At 34.7% G+C, this 8,183-nt stretch overlaps 1 long non-coding RNA gene across 2 annotated transcripts; it reads right to left on the bottom strand.

Moving 5' to 3' along the window:
- Nucleotides 1–3,924: 3,924 nt before the first annotated feature.
- On the bottom strand, nt 3,925–7,613 carry LOC120636833. Of its 2 annotated transcripts, none has more exons than XR_005659401.1 (4): nt 7,432–7,613; nt 7,270–7,347; nt 5,914–6,556; nt 3,925–3,954 (listed from the first exon to the last, which is right to left on the bottom strand). It is a non-coding gene; the product is annotated as an uncharacterized LOC120636833 (long non-coding RNA). The 2 variants fall into 2 exon arrangements; XR_005659400.1 differs by lacking the exon at nt 3,925–3,954 and adding an exon at nt 5,373–5,576.
- Between the last annotated feature and the right edge of the window lie 570 nt (nt 7,614–8,183).

Here is an 8,183-nt window from a genome sequence, read left to right as displayed (position 1 = left end):
GGGTAAATCAATTATTATGAATCACTCGACATATGACGCCCTCTACTGTTGCATAGAAATATCAAATAAAATAAGCACGCCCAAAGAAAGAATCGTTCTGCTAGATGTGTGCGTGCAAGTTAGTAGTGTGTGTCGTGTAATGTTATAATCGTGCGCTTGTACTTACAAGATTAGCATCGGTCTTGTGTGAACAGTTTCATTCATAAATTCTCTATTCTCTAATTACGTGTTTCATTTTTTCTATGAATAAAATGATTTGCTTGGTTTGTTATTGTTGTTAAAGGTCATTATTCTTTTTTTAGAATTAAAAACATTATTCACAAATGTAAATACCTTTTAGTGTCTTTTAAGAAAATTAAGGATCTAATATTATCGAATTAGTCTTTCGTTTTGAAAATAATCTATGAAACCAAACGCTGTCTCAATTTTGAAAAATGAATAATTTAGGTTTTCCAGGAATCATTGGAGAGTGAGAGAGTTAACAATAAATATGGTTTCTATTTATTGTTTACATATCAAAATAAAATAGCGTTCGTACCCATACTTACAAAAAATTAAAGACATATTTTGACTAATTTCGATTGCAATATTATCATTAGCATATTCGATCGCCATTATTGTTTACCTTCGAACAATGCTGTATGGCGTTGGTGATAAATAAACGGTTCAAGTGCATAAATTCAGTAACTTATAAAAGTTTGAGCAGTGATAGTTTAATGTGTTAAGGTTAATTTATAGTTTATTCATTCATTTTATAATGAAAGCATATTCGTGCGGTCTTTGTTTGGGTTCAGTGTGCCTGGAAAAAGTACTTAGAGAAAACTTTAATTTCTATCCCTACTTATATCGTAAAATTAGAAATCATTCGCAAAGGAAGGAGTGTACCAATGTTACAAATATCCCAAAAAAAGGTGATAAAGTAACGCGTATATTTAATAATAAATATTACGAAAACTATTCTTGGCTAAGCGGCTTTGTACACACCAATCGATTAATTTGCTTTCCTTTTGTTTTATTGTCCAATATACGTAAAGTGTGGAATGATAAAGGATATTGTGATCTTAATAATTTTCATAAAAACGCTAAAAACATGATATGTTGGAAAAATATTATCATCATCAGTGTGCTTAGAAAATGCTGCCGAATGGTGTGTCATAATTTTGTGACGTAAATCAGGGTATGTACTTTTATTCAATTAGCAGTAGATAGACGATAGTATTAAATCAATCAAAAATATAACTTTCGTAAAGTAATTTGATTATAAACCGACATACCTATCTAAAATCTAAATTTTAATTTTACTTTATGTTTGTGTTGAACACCTTGTGCATACCCTGGGTCCAAGGGCTATGCACGCCACTGAGTATATACCTTCAAAGAAGATAGCGGGCGTGTAGTTGTCCTGCGTAGTAGTCATACATAGCGCATGCCACGGATCGACCGAACCGTGCACGTACGCGACCCGACCGGCGGGTATGTTTAAACCACCGAACTCTTCATTAGTCCACTCAGCACACGCGTTCACAAACACAGAGTCAAATCTGTAACGAAGAGAAAATAATATTAAAAATTGTTCAATGTACATACTTGTTTCAGTGTTTATTTTATAACTTAAGCTTATTTAAGCGATTATTTATGAACTATTTATGAAATTTATAGCTAATAAATCTAATAGGTTGGGGAAAAAGTCTTTTCGCATTATAGTATGTATGAACATGTAATAAAATCTCTTTGGCTATACTATTTGTATCTGGCTGGTTTTGGTATCAAATTAGGAAAATGTGTGAAGATGAGTGAATCTAATGAAGAAATTCCTTTTTACCTTTTAAAATTTTACTACAAAAAAGGTAAAAATGCAACGCAAGCCGCGAAAAAAATTTGGGTTTAGCGTTTTCAATCCGGAAATTTTGATGTCAAAGATGCACCTCGCTCTGGTTAGGAGGAGCCCTATGACGGATATAATGGATGCCATTTTTGAAAAAGTGGACCAAGATGGGCAAATCAGTAGGTACAATGTAGCTGAAGAACTGGGAATTGACCACAAAACCATTTTTGACGGAGCTGATAAGAAGTGGATCATGACCGAACCATTTTTGAACTGGTGATGAGAAGTGGATCATGTACGACAAGAAAGTGCGAAAAAGGTCACGGTCAAAGGCCGATCAGGCTTCACAGACTGTGGCGAAACCCGGGTTAACTCGCAACAAGGTGACGCTGTGTGTGTAGTAGTAGGATTGGAAGGGCATTATTCATTATAAGCTGTTACCACCAGGCAGGACCATCAATTCTGAATTCTACTGCGAACAACTGATGAGATTAAAGCAAGAAGTTTAGAGAAAGCGGCCGGAATTAATCAACAGAAGAGGTGTGGTTTTTCATCATGATAACGCTAGACCTAACACATCTTTAGCCACTCAGCTAAAATTAAGATAGTTTGGCTGGGAGGTGGTAATGCATCCGCTGTATAGTCCTGACCTTACACCTTCAGATTTCCACCTGTTTCGGTCTCTTCAGAATTCTTTAGGCAGTGTCAGGTTAACATCACGAGAGGACTGCCTAAACTACTTGTCGCGGTTTTTTGATTTCAGAAACCCCAAAATTTCTATAGCAATGGGATTATGTCCCTACCTACCTATGCCTAATTTATGCAAAGGAAGAAAATAAATTCCAAAAACTTTTTAATGCTGATAGTACTTCTAGAAAAAGAGGTAGTATTTAGATTTTATTACAACGTTCTACATAGATACTAGTTTGCGAAAAGACTATTATTCCCGCAAATTTCTCCCTATATCACATTTCAATTTGTATGTCCACTTAAACTAACTTTATAACATTACTATCAGCAGGTGGATCAACTGAATTCCAAACTTTTTTCTCCAAAAGTGACAGATACTCTACATTCATAGCTTTTTGCCACCAGAGGAGTTTGATAACTTTATTGCCTACACATATGTTTGTGGCTTCTCAAAAATTCTGGTCTACATACCTATTTTATAATCGCCATATTTCGTCGGCGGTGTACCACGTGTACTGCGCATGGATCGGCAGCTGACAGACTCCTCTGTACTAGTCGCCACTTCCCCTCCAACTATAGCGCCGCCGACGTCTCGCGTCGTTTTTTCTCTCTTCCGCCTTTCCTCAGCAGAAGACTCGGCATCAGTAGAGGCCTGCTCTACCTCACTGTTGTTGCAGCAGTCATCGCCAGACTCACCATCTGTTAATTCATATAAAAATCATGTGATTTATTTATATTATATAAGACGAGAATTACGATATTCATCAATGTCAGCACATTTATTTTCAATAAAAAGTACATTAGGAATGTGCTTTTTACTATACAGAATAACCTTCCTTGGATTTATTTAATGGTTCTATAAATCGGTAACGCTGAATAACCGACAAAAATGCACAACTTTCTCTTAGCGTTCAATTTATTATGTAGACTAGACTGCGGGATTAATGAATAGGCAATGCATCCAAAAACAAAGGTTTCCTTTACAAATAGTGTGTCGGGACCACACTTCCTCAGTGTTGCTTCTGGTATTCAAATACATCTGCTGAGTACAATGCGGTAAGGTAAGCTGGTGAGCTGTTCCCTTCTTCTCTAGGAAACACTTAACACTGCCCCTATGGTAATTCAAAATCAAAACCAATGTTATCAAAACGCAGGCATTTTATATGTTACGCACTTACGTAATAATTATTTGATAAAGCAATCTTACACTTCACACATTTTCTTGAATAAATATCTAAAGTTTTGAAGAGAAAAATTATTAGTAGTAAGGGCGAGTAAGTACCTTGCATTTCCACAGCTGGAGTCTCTCATAGGGCTCCACACGTCACTATGGATGAGTTCCAAGGGTCGGCCAACACGTTTCGTAGATCTTTTCGGAGCCCGGGCCACAGGCTTTCCTTCCAGGCAGGCGCAAACTTGTTGAAATCTTCTTTGTCATCCTGAAATGAACATACCTTTAAGACAATGATACCCTAACCGTCTATGCCATAAATCAGTATTCATGTTAAGTATTATTAGACTTAACTAACTTTGCAATATTGACTTCCTGCGCTTGATGTAGGACAGTCATCGATTGCTCTTTTGCAAAACAAAACATTCATTCTATCAGTGACGTGCATAGAGGGTATGTAAAGTATATGCAAATGTTTATTTAATTTTCATTTTCATTAATTCTTCATTTTATATCATCTGCATACCCTGTACATAGCCTCAATGCACGCTACTGCATTCTATATACACCCACATAGATTAGCAGATATAACAGGCTGGTGTTGTATACTACAACTGTCATGGACAAAACACCCATCTACATTCATGATCACAACCATGCCACTTTCACATAATTTAATAACAGAAAACAAATTTTGCAGACAACTACGGAACGTAAAAAACATTGTTTAAGGTTTTATCAAAGTTATTTATGCTGTTTACATGAATATCTGTAGAGCTCTCCAGTTTAGTCGCTCCATCATCACAAGTGATCATCCTTTTCCATCCATCACCACGGAAAGATCTGGAGCAGTCTTATTCCTAGCCAGGACTGCACGGACAATGTGATCAAAAGAGTTAGTGTTTAAAATTATACAACTTTAGGAAGTAACAGTTTCTACCCTTAGTAAAAGTTTGTTCACTGGCAATACAGTACAGCGTCGCTGGTACAGTTGCTTTCGAGTATTGTAGCAGTATACTTCAGTTAAATTGAATGTATATCCAAACCCTGTTTTAAAGCCTATAAACACTTCAACAGCCTAGACAGTAGATCTAAAAGGAGAAGGAGGAAATTTAGTATGGAGATCAAATGCCAGATTGCGAGTTGAAGCTATAATTTAGTATGGAGATCAAATGCCAGATTGCGAGTTGAAGTTAGTGAAGATGACCAGCGAGCGAATTGATACAACTTCACGCGTGTTATTATTTGCGCTTCAACTAGTTGACACTTAACAGATTCATTATTATTGATTAATAACTAGTTAGCAGTTTATTGTTTTTTTTGAGTTGAATATTCTTACAAATTATAGTAAATATTGTTAAATATGAGCTCCAATTGTGTGCAAATTGTTTCTGTGGCGAAATCAAAAAATAATTGGCGAACAACAGGTAAATTTATTTTATTTAAAAATTGTTTGTTGGCTTTGCATATTTTTTTTCTAATGAAAAGAATGGTTGGAACGCGGCTGGTTACGACATAAATTACTAGTCATCATAAGAATTAAAGAGAGCAGAACTCAAAGAAACACTTGGGATTTCTATGATTACTTTTAATGTTGGCAAACATTGCATAGAAACTTCTTTATCATAATTCGCGTGCTAACTTAATCGTACCTAGTATTTTTCAAAGATTTGTTGATATTGTTTGTCATTTATCACAACAAGAATGGTGACTTAGAGATCATGACGAGTTAAATTTGTCCTTTAGGTAACTGGGCTTGCTAAAACTCAAAACCCTAGGCACGCCACTGAGTGTGGACCCTAGGGAATTTATGGCTCTTACATTTACTCCATCCATGTCACACACTGTTGCTACAACTATTAAATTGTTTAAGTAACATTCTGACAATACCTAAAATAAACAAAAATGTGATTAAATACATATAAAACAGGTATCTGCATAGAATAATACAAAGGTACTTTCCACCATCTGTTCCTCTGCTTATATCTTTAAAACAACTGGTTTCATCATTAGATCGAGTGATTTAAGAGGTAGGGTTATTATGTATAGGTTTAATATTATTTAAAGTTAATATGTTAAAATATTACAGTAATTGTTCAAGATATCTTTTAGAAGGTAATTGAAATTTTGCTGATCATACTTCTCACCCCTACTTCTACTGTATATGGAATAACTACAAAGTTTAGTAAAGGGAGCAGTTATGAAATATTAGTGTTTATCTACGCACCTCTTTAATAATTGCTTGAAGTCTATCAGCTGTTACCGATTCTCCTGAGAAATAGTGGGCTATTGGTTGCTTCCACCTTTTTCTTAATCCTACCAACATAAAAACCAATGCATGTGATGCTATTTGTTGGCTTCTACCTTGGGAACCATGATCCTGGTATCCTTCAATCTTGTCTGTTCTTGGATTATATAACATACGATTATTTTTCGAATTGCCATCTCGTCAAACATTAATGTACACAAATTATCAGTTTTTGACTGTGTTAGTGTAATTTCCTTTAAATTTGCCATAACTTTACTGTCAATTCCACAAGGTAAATTTACTTAATTTAAAAGACTTTTTAAAGTACCAGGGTTTGGCAAGCAAAACAATCTTCTGAGCAATCTATAGCATGCACTGGATTTTTTATACATAGCCAGTGCTATGATTTTTTCATTTAGAGTCCAGCAACGACCATTTAATTTTCTAGGTGTATTAACCATTTGGCTTTGTAAAAGCACACCAAATGCAGGTTTTAAATTTTCATTTAATTTTTCTAAGTACTCACTCTTTGAGAGAGAGTCTAATAGCAATTTTCTACTTGCTGCAGAATTTTTGCCTTTTTTGTGTTCTTCAAATTGACAGGTTGAGTCACAAAAGTAATCTGGAATACAGAAATATCCATTTAATTTATATTACAGTTTGTATATTTTACTTTGTTTAGCAATTACAAATCACTTGCGTTGATGGTGAAGAGTAACATTGTGATGGAACCCACATGCCTGAAAGTTGCATGCATGATGATGTCGGTGAAGATTATGAAAAAACATTGTTATGAAGCATAACAGAACATCCAAACTAATAATAATAAAAATACAAATACAAGGTTATTTGGTTGTTACACTTTCACACTCACTGTTCAAGTGATCATCATGAAAATTTTGAATGCAAATTGTCACAAATGAAGAAAACAAGATTTCTTCCAGTAGAAAAAAAACCTGAATTTTATTTTTTATTTATTTATTTTATTTATTTATTTTTTTATTACACAAACTACTAAAATTATTAATCTTCGCATCCTGAAACTCACATGAGTTTATTTGGACGCTGCACATTCCTCTAAAATCTCATAAGTTTATAAGTTTATCATATATTAACCATTAAATAGCAATACAGTATACAGCAGGTAGTACACTAATAAAAAATAATATACATTTATCTATTTGAATGTGAGTGAAGCTGCGGGCAAAACTATTCATAGTAATGCAATCACTAACCCGTCTGCCCAGCATGGTGATTATAGACATACCCTTCCCTCTTGAGGGCTTTGGTCTAGCAGTGTACTGTTTTAGTCTATAGATGATGCATGATACTTACGTCCAATTGCAGTGTTTGACCTTTTAGAGGCGAGTTAGGCAGATATTGTGTAAAAGATTGCGAAGACACTGAAGTTCTCTGAAATAAAAAATGCAGATAAAATTACAACCCTTTTTTAAAGGAAAATTTGTAAAATTAACAAAAAAGTGTTAAATATCATACCGCTGAATCTTCCATTTGTGACAATTCCGCTAATAATGGTGGGAACAACAAATTTGGAACAGCATTAGGATTTAACCTTTTCATCGTCTCATTCGTGAAGGCACTGCGATCAAAATGCTTACTACACAATAACTTATGGCTCTTGTGCAAGTCTTTCAACTCCACTTCAGCAATATTTTCAACTTTCAACCACTTTAGAAGTTAAAGAAATTAATGGTGTTTTTAGGAAATATTTTAGTTATTTAATAAAACGGCGAAGTTATAATTACATAAACTATATTACCTATCTTGCTAAATTAGATGCCTTTCCAGCTCTCGGGAAAGAATGAAAAGTAAGTGGGTCTTACGCAGCAGATACACCACACTTCACACACTTTCTATATTTATCTGCCATGTTTAACAACAATAGAATAGAGTCCTTCTTTCTCCACAATTACGAAACTCATATTTTTACCACTGCAGTACCCATAGATTGTACACTATACTAGAGAGTAGTACCAGACAATAGACTAATATTGTTTTTTAATTCCTCTCAGGACAGGCAAAGATTCATACAGCCATACATACATACCATACAGCCTCAGAATAGACTAAATACCAACGTACTGAAGTGTCAGTCGCATACAGGCTACAGCGCACTCAGCAGTTTCAAGTCAGATTGGTATTTATTTTTCAATAGGCTTGTTTATTTCGCATACTATCACAGTATTATGTCCTATGGGATCTTGCTGTGGGGAAAAGCTGCAGATATT

Source organism: Pararge aegeria (assembly GCF_905163445.1).
Source record: "Pararge aegeria chromosome W unlocalized genomic scaffold, ilParAegt1.1 SUPER_W_unloc_3, whole genome shotgun sequence".
Taxonomy (NCBI): Eukaryota; Metazoa; Arthropoda; class Insecta; order Lepidoptera; family Nymphalidae; genus Pararge; species Pararge aegeria.
Note: the sequence above shows the minus strand (reverse complement) of the source record. Positions and strands in the feature narration are given on the sequence as shown.